The sequence below is a fragment of the Elephas maximus genome, chromosome 24 (genome assembly GCF_024166365.1).
Source record: "Elephas maximus indicus isolate mEleMax1 chromosome 24, mEleMax1 primary haplotype, whole genome shotgun sequence".
Lineage (NCBI taxonomy): Eukaryota > Metazoa > Chordata > Mammalia > Proboscidea > Elephantidae > Elephas > Elephas maximus.
The window spans coordinates 61,027,793-61,044,920 of NC_064842.1; the positions used below are offsets into that span (position 1 = coordinate 61,027,793).

General features: G+C 35.5%; 1 pseudogene; it reads left to right on the forward strand.

Moving 5' to 3' along the window:
- Nucleotides 1-4,758: 4,758 nt before the first annotated feature.
- Nucleotides 4,759-9,991, forward strand: LOC126066870 (succinate dehydrogenase [ubiquinone] cytochrome b small subunit, mitochondrial-like; annotated as a pseudogene).
- The last annotated feature ends 7,137 nt before the right edge of the window (nucleotides 9,992-17,128 follow it).

Here is a 17,128-nt window from a genome sequence, read left to right on the forward strand (position 1 = left end):
GAGTGGTTATGCTAATATCATGCAAAATAGTCTTTAAAAATGAACATCATTTTATAACAGTAAAAGGGTCAATATGTCAGAAATACATAACAATTGTAAACGTATATGCACCAACAACAGAATGCCAGAACACAGAGGCAAAAACTGACAGAATTAAAGGGAGAAATAGACAATTCAACAATAATATTTGGAGTATGTAATACTCCACTTTCCATAATGGATAATACCTATAAGCAGAATTTCAATAAAGATGCAGAACACTTTAAAAACACTATGCAACAACTACAGACCACTCCACACAAAACAGAAGGAACATTCTTCTCAAAAGCACATGGAACATCCTCTAGGATAGACCATACAAAACAAACCTCAATAAATTTAAAAGTATTGAATCATATAATGTTTGTTCTATGAACATAACGGAATAAAATTAGAAACCAATAATAGGAAGTAATTTGGAAAATTCATGAACACACGGCAATTAAACACTATAGTCCAAATAATTAACGAAAGAAAGAAGAAATCACAAATCAATGAAAATGAAAACACAGTATAACAAAATTTATGGGATTCAGTTAAAGCAGTGATTAGAAGGAAATTTAAACATTTCCAAATAATAACCTGTTATGAATTGAATTGTGTCCCCTAGAAAATTATGCTGAAATCCTTCTCCTGTATGTGTGAATGTGAACTTATTTGGGAATATGGATTCTCTTTGTTATGTTAATGAAGCTATACTGGAACAGGGTGGTTGCTAAACTTAATCCTTTCTGAATGGTGCCTTATCAAAAGAGTAGAACAGACACAGAGAAAAACACAGGGAGCGGGATGCCATGTGAAAACAGAGACAGATGATTCTACAAGCCCAGGAAAACCAAAGATTGCCAGCAGCTACTAAAACAAAATCCAAACCCATTGCTGTTCAGTGGATTCCAACTTATAGCAACCCTATAGGACAGAGTAGAACTGCCCTATAGAGCAGTCTACCATATCTTTCTCCCACAGAGAAGTTGGTAGATTCAAACTGCTGACCTTGTGGTTAGTAGCCGAGCATTTAACCACTATGCCACCAGAGGTCCTTGCCAGCAGCTACTAGAAGTTGAAAGAGACAAAGACAGACCTTTCTCTATAGTCAATGTCCTGAATTTAGATTTCTAGACTCCATCCATAACTGTGAGAAAATACAGTTATGTTCTTTAAAGTGATACTTTGTTATGGCTGGAAAGAGTGAAGTAAACCCAAACCAAGTTAAAGAAATAAAATGTTGAATTAAAGTGAAAGTTGAAAAATTAGAGAATGATAAAATGATAAAGAAAATCAACCAGCCAAAACTGATTTCTTTGAAAAGAATAACAAAATTCACTAATATTTAGCTACACTAACAATAATAATAATAAGACTCCCACCACTAAAATCAGCAATGAAAGGGCATCAGGTATCACTTCCAACTTTACAAAAATAAAACCAACTTTACAAAAATAAAGGAATACTATAAACAAATACGTGCCAACATTAGATAACCTAGATGAGATAGACACATTCCCATAAAAAACAAACTACTGAAATTAATTCAAGAAGAAATTGAAAATTTGAATAGACATATAACAAGTAATAGTAATGTAAAGAAATAAAATAAAATAAAACAGTTCACATAAGAAAAATACAGACCCAGATGCCTTTGCTGGTAAATTCTTTGAAACTTTTAAAAAAAGAATAAGAAATATTCAAAACTTCTTCCAAAAAATGAAAGTGGAGAGAACACTTCCTAACTCATTTCTGAGTCCAGAATTATCCTGTTACCAAAAATAGTCAAAGATATCAGAAGACAAAAAAAAAAAAGGGGGGGGGGGTATGGCTAAAGAACTGTCTCTCTTATGCATATAAGTGCAAAATTCCTCAACAAAATAATAACAAAAAAATCCAGCAACACAAAAAAAGTTTATTCACCATGATTAAATACACTATATACCTAGATTAAAAGCTTTATTTGTGTGTTTGTTTTTAAAATCTGAAAAATAATGCTATAAACCATGTCAATAGAATAAAGGAGAGAAACCACATGATCACCTGAACAGATGCAGAAAAACATTTGAAAAAATTCCAATGTCCATCCAACAAACTAGTAATACAGGTGAACTTTCTCAATTTATAAAGGACAACTGGCAAAAATCTAAAGCAAACATCGCACTTAATGGTGAAAGACTAGACACCTTCTAATTCAGAAACAAGACAATGATACCTGCTCTCAACACTTCTATTCAACATTGTACTTGGACTACTAACCAGGGTAACTAGGCAAATAAACAAATGCAACTATGCAAGAAAGCAGAAGGCATTCAGATTGGAAAGGAAGAAGTAAAATTATATTTGCAGATGTCATAATCTTGTATTAAAAAAAATTAAGGAATCCACTAAAACAACTATTGGAACTAATAAACAAGTTAAGCAAGGTCTCAGTATACACAATCAATATAAAAATAATATATATATATATATTGTATTTCCTTACACCAGCAGTGAACATTCTGGAAAAGAAATTAAGAAAACAATTCCATTTCAATAGCATCTAAAAGAAAAAACAGGGTAAAATCTAACGATAGATGTGCAGAACTCATACTCAGAAAACAACAAATCACTGTTGAGGGAAATTAAAGAAGAAAGAAGGTCTAAATAAATGGAATGGCATCCTACATTCATGAATAAGAATTTTTAAAATTACTAAAATGCAAATAATTCACAAATTGATCTACACAGATTCAATGCACTCACTATCAAAATTCAAGTGTTTCTTTGAAGAAATTGACAAGCTGATGCTAAAATCCATATGAAATTAAATTGAGAAAAGCCAAAATAATCTCAGGAAAAAAGAACAGAGTTGGAGAACATATGCTTTCCAATTTCAAACCTTACTAAAAAGTGACAGTAATAAAGACACTGTAATAAAGTCATAAAGAGACTGTGGTGTTCACATAAGGGTATAGATTAATGAAATATAATTGAGATCTAGAAGTAAACCATCACATTTACAATGAACTGATTTTTTTACAAAGGTGTCAAGATATTTCAATGGGAAAAGAATAATCTTTTCAACAAATGGTGCTGGAATAACTTGATATCTGTGGTATAAAAGAATGAACTTGGACTCCTACCTCACACCATATACAAAAATTAATTCAAAATGGATCATAGATATATGTATGAGGAAATGTAAGATCTAAAACTACAAAACTATTAAAAGAAAATATACAGCTATATCTTCATGAACTTCAATTAGTAAAAGCGTTTTTAGTTGTGACACCATAAACACATGCAACAAAAGAAAAAGTAAATATATTGAACTTCACCAAAATAAACCATTTGTGCTTATTTTAGTGAAGTCCAATAGAGTGAAAAACAACCCACAGAAGGGGTGAAATAATTTGTAATGTATCTGATAATGAAATTGTATCTACCTAGAATATGTTAAAAATTCTTCTAACTCAAAAAAAAAAAAGGCAAATAATCTAAATAAAAACTCAGCTAAGAATCAGAGTAGACATTTCTAAATGAAGATATGCAAATGGACAATAAATACATGAAAAAGTGTCAGCATCATTAGCTCTTTGGAAAACAGAAATCAAAGCTATAATACCTTTATACCCACTGCTGTTGTTGTTGGTTGATCTCCAGTCGATTCCCACTCATAAGTACTCCATGAGTGCAGGGCAGAATTGCTTCATAGGGTTTTCAAGACTGGGACATTTTGGAAGCAGATTGCTAGGCTTGTCTTCTGAGGTGGCTCTGGGTAGGTTTAAATTGCCAACTTTCAGCTAGTAGTAGAGCGCTTAACTGTTTTTTTTTTACCCTGGGCTAAGAAAGACTACCAAAACAAATCCTGGCCAACATGTGGAGAAATTGAACTTTACATTGCTGATTGGAATGTAAAACCATGCTGCTTTGTTGATAAACGATCTGGCAGTTCTTCAAAGTTTAAACATAGTCATCATACTTGTTGCCATCAAGTCGGTTCAGACCCATAGCAATCCTATAGGACGGAATAGAACTGCCGCATCGTGTCCAAGGAGCTCCTGTGGATTTGAACTGCTGACCTTTTGGTTAGCAGCCGTAGTACTTAACCACTGTCACTAGGGTTTCCGTAGGGTTTCCGTAGTCATTCCACTCCTAGCTATATACCTAAGAGAAATGAAAATATATGTCCACACAAACTTGTATACACAAATGTTCATAGCAGCATTATTCATAATAGCTAAAAATTTTAACAATCCAAATATACATCAACTGATGAATTGGTAAACATATAGTATATCTGTATAATTACTAATATTGAATATTAAAATGGAGTGAAACCCTGATATGTATAATAACATGGTTAATCCTTGAAAATTTTATTCCAAGCAAGAAAAAAGAAACAAAAGGCCACATATTGTATGATTTGATACATGAAATTGAAAGATTCCATATATAAAGTGTCTAGAACAGACAAATCTATATTGACTGCTAATTAGGTGCATGGTTTCTTTTTAAAGGTAATGGAAATATTCTAAAATTAGATTGTGGTGACGGCTGCTGTTTTAAGGTGGGTTCTCCAGAGAAGCAAAACCACTGAAAAGTATAGAGAGAGAGAGATTTATATCAAGGAAATGGCTCACAGGACCCCTGGAGGCTATATGTCCCAAGTCTTCGAGGCAGGAAAGAGAATTCTCTGAATCCACATAGCCACGGGGACTGGTGAACCCAAGATTGGCAGGCCAGAGAGCAATGCCACTGCAGGCAGAGAAGACTGACCAATGTCAAGGTTGGCAGACAAGACCCCTGGCAAGCCTCCAGCCCAAGTCCCAAGAACCAGAGACCAGTGGAACAGGAGCAAGCTGCAGGGTCCGGGACAAGCAAAAGCCCCAGCAAGGCAAGCAGAAAGGAATTAGGTGAAGGAGGTGGAAAAATGAAGGCTGAGGGGGTGGCGAGACACCACAGGCCCTGCCCCTGCCAGTAGCACTCAGCAGACTCCATCATGGGGGTGATCAGGAATCAAATTTCAACAGGGCAATGATCACATTATACAACTGCCCAAACACTGAGAATCATAGCTCAGCCAAGTTGAAACACAACCTTAACCATCACTGTTGCACAACCCTGGGAATATACTAATCTTATATTAATACCTGACTATTAAGATTTTTTGTTATTAAGATATCTGAATTACATCTCAATAAACTTTTTTAAAAGGACAAGAGAAGTCTGAGAAAACACACAAAAAAATCATCTGAAAAGGATCTCTCATGGAAGGTATTGTGTTGCTATGAGTTGAAATCGACTCAATGGCAACTTTTTTTTTTTTTTTGCAGCAATGAAAGTGAGTTAGTGGTTTCTTAGGGCTGATGGTGGGAGAGGGTGGAGAAGAAATGGACCGTGATTGCTGATGTGTACAGGGTTTATTTTTAGGGTGATAAAATGTTTTGAAATGTATTGTGGCGATGGGAGTATAGATCTATGAATACACTAAAAACCATTGAATTGTATACTTTAATTGTATGAATTGATGTTATCTGAATTATACATCAATAGTTAAAGCTATTTTTAAAAAGTGATTAGTCCCCAAAGTTCCCTCTATTACTTTGTACAGGCAGAAAGCTGTCCTTCTCTTCTCTCCCACAACCCAGAATATATAAGTCTAAAAACTGCTTTTTCAAGACCTTAACCAATATTCTTGGGCAGTTAGCTTTTATTATCACAAATAAAACCATATTTTATTGTAACGTAAGATCGAAAAAGTGCTGTTTCACATTCTAGTCAAAATCACTGTCACAGAAATAGCTTACCATTATGCTTTTGCCACTTTCCTCTCTTGTCAAAAGTGGTTCTTGCGGTGGAAATATGATATTTTAAATGCCACCTGTAAAGGAAAATAGTAATTTTACCACTTTGATCTTTTCGGTATTATGCTCTTTGACCCATTCATCATTTTTATGGTACTTGGTTGGCAAAGGCTCTTGTTTATTGGAAGAAGGGGAAAAATGAACCTTCTAACAAAATGACATATTTGTGACATGAAGTAGAAAAGAATATCCTCTTGATTTTCACAGGTGATTCGTGGTAGCTAATACTGGTACATAAACAGAAACATACACAATTATATTCACTACCTTACCCTATCCCTTCCTCTTCATATGCATACATCAGAATTGATAACATAAAGGACTTTATCTAAATAAATAAAGCCACTACATGCCATAAGCGAATTTTAAAACAGATGCAAAGTTTTTAAATAAAAATATTTTGTTTATATATACATTTATAATACAGACCATATATAATATATCAAAATTATGAAATGTAGAGATATCTTATTTATAAGCCCATAAGTGTCATCATCTGGAATACATCTAGGATTATCATATTGACCCTGGCCATATTAAAAAAATCTACCTGTTGCTACTCAAAATGAAATATGTTTTTGCTTTTCTTTCAAGGTATGGCCTAAATGCTCATTTTCTGGGTCTTAAATTAGTTCGATTGAATTTCATCTTGGTACATGTTCTTCCAGTGATTTATTTCCCTAATACAAATTCATATTTCTGTATTTGAGTCTCTCAAGTTAGATTAGTTTTGAAAGCATAACCTTAGTTTATATATTTGTATTCTTCCAGTATATAGTAGAAAATACATAGTAGATAAATATTTGTTAGATTTATTTGAATTCTCTTTTAAAACAGGAATGGTTTAGAATATTCCTTTAATGAGGATTCATTTTACATATGATTGAAAACAACCAAAAAACATATTTTTGAGTGCCATCAACTAAATTTATTCTTTAAACAGTATTTACTGCTTTTCATATGACATCAAAACAATATTTAATAACGTTGTTGCTATTGCTGTTATTAGCTGTAGTCCAGTCACCTGTGACTCATAGTGACTTTACCTGTAATAGAATGAAACATTGCCCAGTTCTGAGCCATCTCCGCCATTGTTGATATGTTTGAGTCTATTGTGTCAGTCTATCACATTGAGGCTTACCCTTGTTTTCGCTGACCCTCTACTTGACCAACACTGATGTCGTTTTCCAGTGATTGGTCTTTCCTGATGACATGGCATGTCATGTGAGTCAATGTTCAGTGTGCTATATCTTGTGACGAACAGGGCATCAGGATTGGAGGAAGACTCATTAACAACCTGTGCTATGCAGATGACCCAACCTTGCTTACTGAAAGAAAAAAGGACTCGAAGCACTTACTGATGAAGATCAAACACCACAACCTTCAGTATGGATTACACTTCAATGTAAAAAAACAAAACAAAAATGAAAATCCTCACAACTGAATGAATAAGCAATGTCATGATAAACGGAGAAAAGATTGAGGTTGTCAAGGATTTCATTTTACTTGGATCCACAATCAACACCTATAGAAGCAGTAGTCAAGAAATCAAATGACACATTGCATTGGGCAAACTTTCTGCACAAGACCTCTTTAAAGTGTTGAAAAGCAAAGATGTCACCTTGAGGACTAAGGCATGCCTGACCCAAGCCATGGTGTTTTTAATCATCTCATATGCATGCAAAAGTTGGACAATAAATAAGGAAGATGGAAGAAGAATTGACGCCTTTGGATAGTGATGTTGGCAAAGAATATCGAATATTCCAACTGCCAAAAGAATGATCAAATCTATCTTGTAAGAAGCACAATCAGAATGCTCCTTAGAAGCAAGGATGGTGAGGCTACATTTCACATACTTTGGACATGTTATCAGGAGGGATCAGTCCCTGGAGAAGGACATCATGCTCGTTAAAAGAGAGGGTTAGTGAAAAAGAAGACCTTCAATGAGGTGGACTGACACAGTGGCAGCAACAACGAGCTCAAGTATTACAACAACTGCGAGGATGGCACAGGGCCAGGCAGTGTTTCGTTCTGCTGTGCATATGGGCACTGTGAGTCGGAACAAGCTCAATGGCACCTAACAACAACAACATATCGTAATAATTCATATCTATACATAATAATTCAGCACCATACTCTGTCAGGAGGCATCAATATCCACATTTTACAAATTAAGAGAGTGGTTCAGAAAACTGGTAGACATTGCCTAGGAACACAAACCGTCAAGTGGTAGAAGTGTGATTTGCTTGCCAGATGTGAGACTCTAAAGGCCTTGAACTTTCATTAATTAAAGTATGGCACTTTTTTAGAATGGTATATTCAAGAAAAGTTCAGATCTTCACTATTACCTATGAATCAACTTAGAACAGTAGGAACTTAGTCTCTATTGCCACATAAAAACCTTTTTTCATTTTTGTTCAAATATCTTGTCTATTTTACACTGATCTTCACCATTGCTCATACAACTCATATCAGAAGGGGGTGAAAACACTTTGGGCATAGAAGTAAGGTACAAAGTCCCCACTTCAACTTGTAAATAAAATAACTCCTAATGAAATAACTCCTAATGAAATTGGGTGGAAAATAATGCCATTTCTGACTCACTTTCCACCTATCATTAATCACTGACATTTTTTAAACATTTCTTAATCCCTTAAATATGTTTATGAAAATAAGGGGAAAGGCTTTTAATTAGAACTGTTTTGGAAAATGAGCTTGCATGATCCTCAACTTCAAACACTTTGTCACATAGAGAAAAGTTGAGGACAGAGACAGAGGATGGAAATAACAGTGTGTGAAGTTTATAGGTATCTCTTATTAGAATATATCAAATGCTATGAGGCAGTTCTACTATGTCCTATAGGGTCTCTATGAGTCAGAATGACTCGACTGCAGTGCGTTTGGCTTTGATTTTTTTAATAACAAAGTTCCTTTAAAGGTACTACACTTTATGACTTCCTAATGATCTCACATATTCCAAGGAACCAACCACCTTTGCTTGTCATTCTTCATTAATTGCTCACAAAAGCTTGATCTTTTGAAGGAGTTCCTTATTTTTTTTTTAGCTGAAATGTGTACTCATTTATACTTTCCTCCTTCTGATTCAGCATTTATAGTTCATATTTATGCTAATCCTGATACCAGCTGGCAGATTATCTCATTGTGTTAACTTGCATTAAGATACCAATAAATAAGAGATTATCTCGCATGTGCATAGTTGATTGTTTTTCTTTATTTCTTCTTCATTTTTAATATTAAGTATTTACTGTGAAAATCATTAAGAAGAAAAATTTAAGTTTCAACCATCCTATGCTTTCTCCAAGAATCTTTCCATTTACATCTCCAAACTAAAGCAAATTCTAGAGTGTAAATAATAATCTAATTACTACTTGGAGTTTCTTATATAATACTGCTGAGAAGCCAAAGGCTGTAAATGATAGTTGATAAGAATAAATTGATAAAGAGATGCGTAATAAAGAGTAGATTAAGGAGGAGTTCATGGAACAGTGGTTAAAGTGCTCGGCTGCTAATTGAAAGGTCGGTGGCTCAAACCTACCAGCCACTCCATGGGAGAAAGATGTGGCAGTCTGCTTCCATAGAGATTTACAGTCTTGAGCCCTAAAGACCAACACGGCGGTGCTCTGGAGGCTGAGCATCTCCTGTGGTTCCCACGGAGCCAGAGCTCTGTTCCTCTGAACCCCAGTGGTCAGACACGCCCATGTCTCAGCATTTCTCCAGGATAGGCCTACCTCAGGAGCACAGCACATCTACCTGTCCATCAGGCACCAGTCTGGTTCCAAGGTTGCATTTCTCCACTGGACTGGCGAGAGGGTTGTCAGTGTTTTGCTCCTGGGCCTGCACCCACCTGCTTATTTGAATCCTTGCTCAGTGATGGACTACTCCCTGGCTGCAGCCCTTACTCCCCATAGTCACAAGGGTATTGGACAAGTTGTTACTATGTCCATGGGGATTCATCACAGAAAACTGCCAAGGCAGGCTTCTTGACACTCTCAGCTTTAAATTTTGCTGGTCTTTGTTATTCCAACTATCGTGATGTGGGCATCTGCAAAACTGTTGCATGCTGTGGAAGCTCTGATTTTTTTGTCCTAATGTCTTAACAAATGACTGTACACCTCTTTGCCTCTGCCGTATCAGGCCATTCAACTGAAAATAAGGTGGAAATAACAGATATGAGCATTGGTGAGGGAACCCTCTTCTCCTAATCACATGGTTGTTTTCAGAATTTAATCTTTGAGGAGAAGATTTGAGAGGAATTATATTCACCAAAGAGTGAAATGGAATTCTGTATTCTGGTGAGATGATGGGATGATGAGTCAGAGTATAACTAAATATTACGTATGACCTTTTGCTTTTTAATTTATCAACCTCTTAATATGAATTTAGTTTATTACTATAGGCACATTATGATCAAATCTCTTCTATATTTATTCTGAGAATGATGAACAGTGGAAAAGACTGGTAACTCATAAATAAAGATTTTGCAGAAAATAAGACTGTTCAATTTTTGAAAACTTTCCCCTCTGTTCAGTTGATGCTAGCTACTAGTGGTTACATGTCCTGGGGGTAATTCTCAAATTAGAAAATGCTGATGCTCATATTACTGATTTCTAAACCCTAGAAGGAAAAGCTTAGAGAATTTTTGATTATAGAGAAGTTGCATGTACAGAAGAGGTCCCCTTGTAGAGGTATTAAAATATTACAGATTCTAAACCAAGACTTATCCTTCAAATGTCCTTAACTAATCTGCCTACAGATATAAAACTATGAAGTAACAAACTGTTATTTTATTACTTTGGACATCTCTACTGTGAAAATGTAGTCTATGAAAATAACAAAAAATTGTAAAATAAAATGTTGAGTAAAAAAAACATTTACAGTTTTAGAAACCTGTGGGCCACTTCTGTTCTGTCGTATAGGATTGCTATGAGTCAGAATCAACTCAATGGCAGTGGGTTTTTGGTTTGGACCTGGACAAGGGTTAGTAGCAGGTCAATTACAGTTTAAAGCTTACTCTAATTTGAGAAAAATGCTGAATAACCAAGAAAGTGTGACATTCACAATGGAACTTACCATATATTGTGATTACAATAAAATACAGGCATTGCAAAGTCTTTAGAGCACATTTTCTTTTTTGGAATGCATACAAATCTCTTTAAATGGAAGATCATACTTTTCTCATCACTGTATTTGGGAACTTAGTTAGCCACAAGCTATTAATTAGACTGAATGTGCTTTTTGTTCATGGTATTTTTATATATGTAATTAGCAATAATACATAAAAAGAATATGCTAAAAATATATTTTTAGAAATAAGATCAACTAAATTATTGAATTAATATTAATAATGCAATATGAAAATTGGATAGTTATATTTTCAGGTTCCATATTGAAAAACTGTCATTTCAATTAAAAAGCAAAAGTATTTAAAACTGAGACTTCATGAGAAAATTAATGAGTATATTGAAGCATACAGTAAACCAGGCAGAAGAATGAAACCAAGAAAGTGTTGTCAAAAAGAACTCAATGAGAGACAGCCTAAGATGGTGGCTTAGTCAGACACAACTTGCCACCCGCCTCTGCAGCAAAGAACCAAGAAACCAAGTGAAACAGACACAGATGACAATTTGGACACACAGAGTAGCAAATGGAAGGTGGAGAATTAGATCTAATACCAAAGGGAGGTATAAACTTAATGAAAACAGCAAATAAGACTTACAGACTGTAGGCACCCTACAGGCTGGCCAGGCCCAGTGTGGCCATTTTGGGACAAAGTGAACAGCATTCATGGGTGAGATGTACAGGAAAGCAACTTCACAAAATTCCCAATAGGAGGAAGAGACACTGTGTAGACAAACCTGGAGAAAAGTAAGGTTAGCAGAACATGAGCTGTATCTAAGAAGAGAATATGCAGAAAGGTGGGCAAGAGCCCTAGGGATTGAGCTGACCACAGAGCAGGGAGGGTGCCAGAAAATGGGGACAGAATTACTCATCAGCAGCAGTCTATTGTCATTTGGGTGGGTGGCACTGGTGGAATGGTGGGTACTTGGAGTGGTGGCTAAAGATGCTCTACCCAGCTGGACTCTGAACAACCCCCCTCTCACATTTTGTTGGGGCTAGGTCCTGATCACCAGCTGCACTCTGTGGGGAATGCCTCTTGACTGTGCCAGAGACCAGAGAACATGTTCATTAACTACCACTTTCCCACCCTCCCCAGGCTCCCAGTGACTAATGGTGAGCTCGCATTTCCCCCTCAACTAATTATCTGTGACATGCATGCTCCTGGGTGTAATGACCTGCAACCAGAGGCTCATGACTGTCCCCACCCATTCCCACACAGCATGAACACCAGTAATCCACACTGTGCACTCACATGCTGTCAGACTTGCAACCAGAGGGTCATACTTGTTCACTTCTACCACCCCTGTGATACACCACCCAATTGACAACCAGCGGTGTGAGTTCCTATGCCACTCGCCTGGTGACCAGTGACCTGTACACTCTTGCTTCATCTCCCAGCAACTGGCGGAGTGCACACACAGCACTGAACCTGGCAACCAGTGAGAACACTCCCTGCACTCACACCCAGGTGACCAAATGGACAGGCACATCACTGCACCAGCAATCTCAGTCACATCCTGACAGATGCCACCTATACATTTGTCAGACGATGAGCAGGTGATCCTAGTGCCCCATCTAACATCCACCCAGTGGCAATAGCACACATCCCACACCTATACAGTAACTGCAGGCTGTCTTCACTTGCACTGAATCCTTTGATTCCCCAACACCTACTGAGATGTCAATTCATCCACACACAGTGGCTCTACCCCATTCATATGGGTAGTACTCTCTCACAGATGATATGGAGACATCCTGCCCTGACCTCCAGAGAGTGCACTAACTGCTAGCACCAACTTGAAAGGAACCCACGAAGGCTGTAGAGGGATCCTGACCACCCAACACTTATCACCCAATATCAAGGAAGAACCTGATCTCCTACCTCCACTCAGTCCAGTAAGGTAAGACATATAAGCCTAACCACAGAGGGCTCGCATGTGGTTGTAACTTATCATAGCCACTAGTGAAAGGAAATCACTCCCAGACAACAGACATCACCAAAGTCGCACATCGACCAGAAACACAAAACAATAACAATTAAAATAATACAAAGGAAGAAAGACATTCTATAGCGAAAGAGAAGAAACAAAATTCTAGACACATCAAACAAAACAAAACAAAAAATCAGCACAAAACAAACATACATACAATCAATAAAGAAACATATAAATAAATTAACACCGTAATGCCCCAGAGACAGCAGAAAATAACAAATTATATGAAGAAAGAAGATAAGATGACTCAAACTAGTGAGCAAAATAAAGGGACAGAAAACCTGAGGAAGAAATGGTAATAGAACTACCTGATAAGGAATTCCAAAGATATACATATAGGATCCTCAAGGAAAACACAGACAAAACCCTAGAAAAGTTCAGGAAAACAATACAAGGACAAAATGACAAAATAGACAGTTAGAAACCATACAAAAACAACAACTAGAAATACAGAAGATTAATAATAAAATATCAGAAATAGATAACTCAATAGAAGCACAGAGAAGTAGAATTGAATCAATGGAAGAAAGAATCAGTGAAACAGAGAACAAATTGCTAGACACTAATTTGTTTGAGGAAAAATCAGAAAAAAGAATGAAGAAAAGTGAAGAAAGGCTAAGAGTTACGTGGGACATTATCAAGAGGAATAATTCACACATAATTGGATTCCCAGAATAGGAGGAGGAAAAAAAAAAAAAAAAAGCACAGGGAGAATTGCTGAAAAATTTACTAGCAGGAAATTTCCTTAATATCATGAAAGACAAGAAGGTTTCCCTTCAAGAAGCTCAACAGACTCCACACAGGAGAAACTCCAAAAGAAAGTCAGCAAAACATATAATAATTAAACTTTCCAAAACTAAACGTAAAGGAAAAATTCTGAAAGCAGCTCATGAAAAACAAAGTATCACCTTCAAAGCACACCAGTTTCTTGGCAGAAACCATGCAGGCAAGAAGGCAGTGGAATAACATATAAATCCCTGAAATAAAAGAATTGCCAACCAAGACCCATATACCCAGCGAAATTGTCTCTCGAATATGATGGTGAATCTACGACATTCCCAGATAAACAGAAATTAGGAGAATTTGTAAAAACCCCATCCACCTTACAAGAAACATTAAAAAAGTCTTTCAGATAGAAAACCAATGACATCAAAAAACAACCTGAGATTAAGGCACAGAACAGCATCACCCAAATATCAATTTAAAAGAAGAATTCTCAAAAGCAAAATAAAGCTGCAAAACTGAAAACAGGGAACTACAGATGTCAATCTGTAAATGATGATGACTTCAGAACAAAAAACAGTGAATACATGGTATAGTTTAGAGCTTCCATATGGAGAGGAAGTCAAGGTGATATTAAGATATAAGAGACTGTTCTAAATTTAGGCAGATAAATTTAAATTTTAGAGTAGCCAGAAAGGAAATCAATAAATCTAATCTACTAAACATAATAAAGAAGAAAATAAAAAAGACTCAGCAAACACAAAATCAGGAGCAATGAAGGAAATGAAAAGAAAATCCATAAATGAAAAGAACTTAGCACTGAAAGTTAATTGGAACAAAGGAACAATTAATACCACAAAAAGAGCACAAAAAATGTTAGCATCAAATTCATTTCTATGGAAAATCACACTGAATCTGAATGGTTCAAGTGCACCAGTCAAGAGACGGAGAGTGACAAAAGGACAAGAAAACATGACCCATTAATATGTTACTTGCAAGAAACACACCTTAGACACAAATACATAAGTAGGTTAAAAATCAAAGGATAGAAAAAAATATCAAGTAAACAGTAACCAAAAGACAGCAGGAGTGGCAGTAACAATCTCTAATAAATAGACTTTAAGTCAAAATCCATTATAAGAGACAAAGAATGGCATTATATAATGATTAAAGGGTAAATCCACCAAGAGGACATAACCATAATAAATATTTGTGTACCCAATGACACAGCTCCAAAATACGTAAAACAAACTATAACAGAATTGAAAAGAGAAATAGACAGTTCTACAATAATAGTAGGAGATTTTAACACACCACTTTTGATGATGGACAGAACGACTAGGAAAAAACTCAACAAAGATACAGAAGATCTAAATAACACGATCAACCAACTTGACTTCATAGACATATACAGAACACACCACCCAACAACAACCCAGTGCACATTCTTCTCCAACGTACAAGGTTCATTCTCCAGTATAGGTCATATTTTAAGCCACAAAACAAGCCTCAATAAATTTAAAAAAAAATTGATATAATAAAAAACATCTTTTCATTATAAATGCTATAAAACTAGAAATCAATAATAGAAAGAACAAGGAAAAAATTAAATTCATAGAAACTGAATAACACATTACTTAAAACTACTGGGTAATAGAAAAAATTAAAAATAAGTTAAAAAAAATCAGAGTCAACAGAGAATGAAAATACAACATACCAAAATCTTTGGGACACAGCAAAATCAGTGCTCAAAGGAGAATTTATAACAATAAATGCACACATTAAAAAGAAAAAAAGGGGGCCAAAATCAATAGCTTAATCCTACGACTCGAACAAAGAGAAAAGGAGCAACAAAAGTAGTCCACAGCCACCAGAAGAAATTATAAAGATCAGAGTAGAAATAAATTAGCTAGAAAACAGAAAAGCAATAGAAAGGATCAACAAGACTAGAAGTTGATTTTTTGAGAGGATCAAAAAAATTGACAAACCACATGTCAAACTGACAAAGAAAAAAAATAATAAGCAACAAAAATAAGAAATGAGATAGATGACATTAAGACAGACCCAACTTAGATAAAAAGGATCATAAGAGAACATTATGATGAATTGTATTCCAACAAATTGGAAAACCTAGAAGAAAATTTGAAGAGAACCATAGCAAAAAAAAAAGAAAAGAAATAGAAGAGGTCAGGAAAAGGAAAAAAATCTGGCTTAGATAATCTCAGTAGATAACTCTACTAAACATTGAGCTTTTTTATGAAATAAGAAAGCTGATGAAGGGGAAAAGTTACTAATACTACTCAAAACTGTGAGACATTTTTATCAAAAAATTATAGAATTCTACTAAACATTCAGAGAAGAGTTGACACCAGTTCTACTCAAGCTATCCCAGAACATAGAAAAGGAAGGAATACTCCATAACTTACTCTATGAAGCCAGCATAACCATGATGGCAAAGACACCACTAAAAAAGAAAATTACAGACTAATATCGCTTATAAATATAGACAGAAATATTCTCAATAAAATTCTAGCCAACAGAATTCAACAGCATATCAAAAAAATAATTCGTCATGATCAAGTGGGATTCATACCCGGGATCCAAGGATGATTCAACACCAGGAAAGAATCATCTCATCTCAACTGACCCAGAAAAAGCATTTGATAAAATCTAACAAACTTTCCTGATAAAAACTCTCAGCAAAATAGGAATAGAAGGGAACTTCCTCAACAGAATTAATGGTATATATACAAAACCAACAGCAAACGTTATTCTCAATGGAGAAAGACTGAGAGCATTCTGTTTGAGAATAGGAACGAGACAAGGATACCCTTAAACACTGATCTTATTCAATATTGCACTGGAAGTCCTAGCTAGAGCAATAAGGCAAGAAAGGGTAAAAAGGCATCCGTACTAAAAGGGAGAAGTAAAACTATCCTTATCTGTAGATGACATGATCCTGTACAGAGAAAATCCTAAAGACTTCACAGAGAAGTTACTGGAACTAATAGAAGGTTCAGCAAAGTGGCAGGGTACAAGATCAACACACAAAATTCAGTTGGGTTCCTCTACAGTAACAAGGAGCACTCTGAAAAAAAAAAAAAAAATACCATTTACAATAGCCTCCAAAGGGATAAAATAGCTAGGAATAAACCTAACTGGCAATGTAAAAAACTTATGCAAGGAAAACTATATAGAACACTGTTGTAAGAAACTAAAAGAGATCTACATAAATGGAAAAAAATATTCCATGGTAATGAATTGGCGGAATTAACATTGTAAAGAGGTCAATAATACCAAAAGAGATCTATAGATATAATGCAATCCCAACTCAAATCCAAATAACATTCTTTAATGTAATGGGAACACTAAACTCCAACTTTATATGGAAACGGAGGA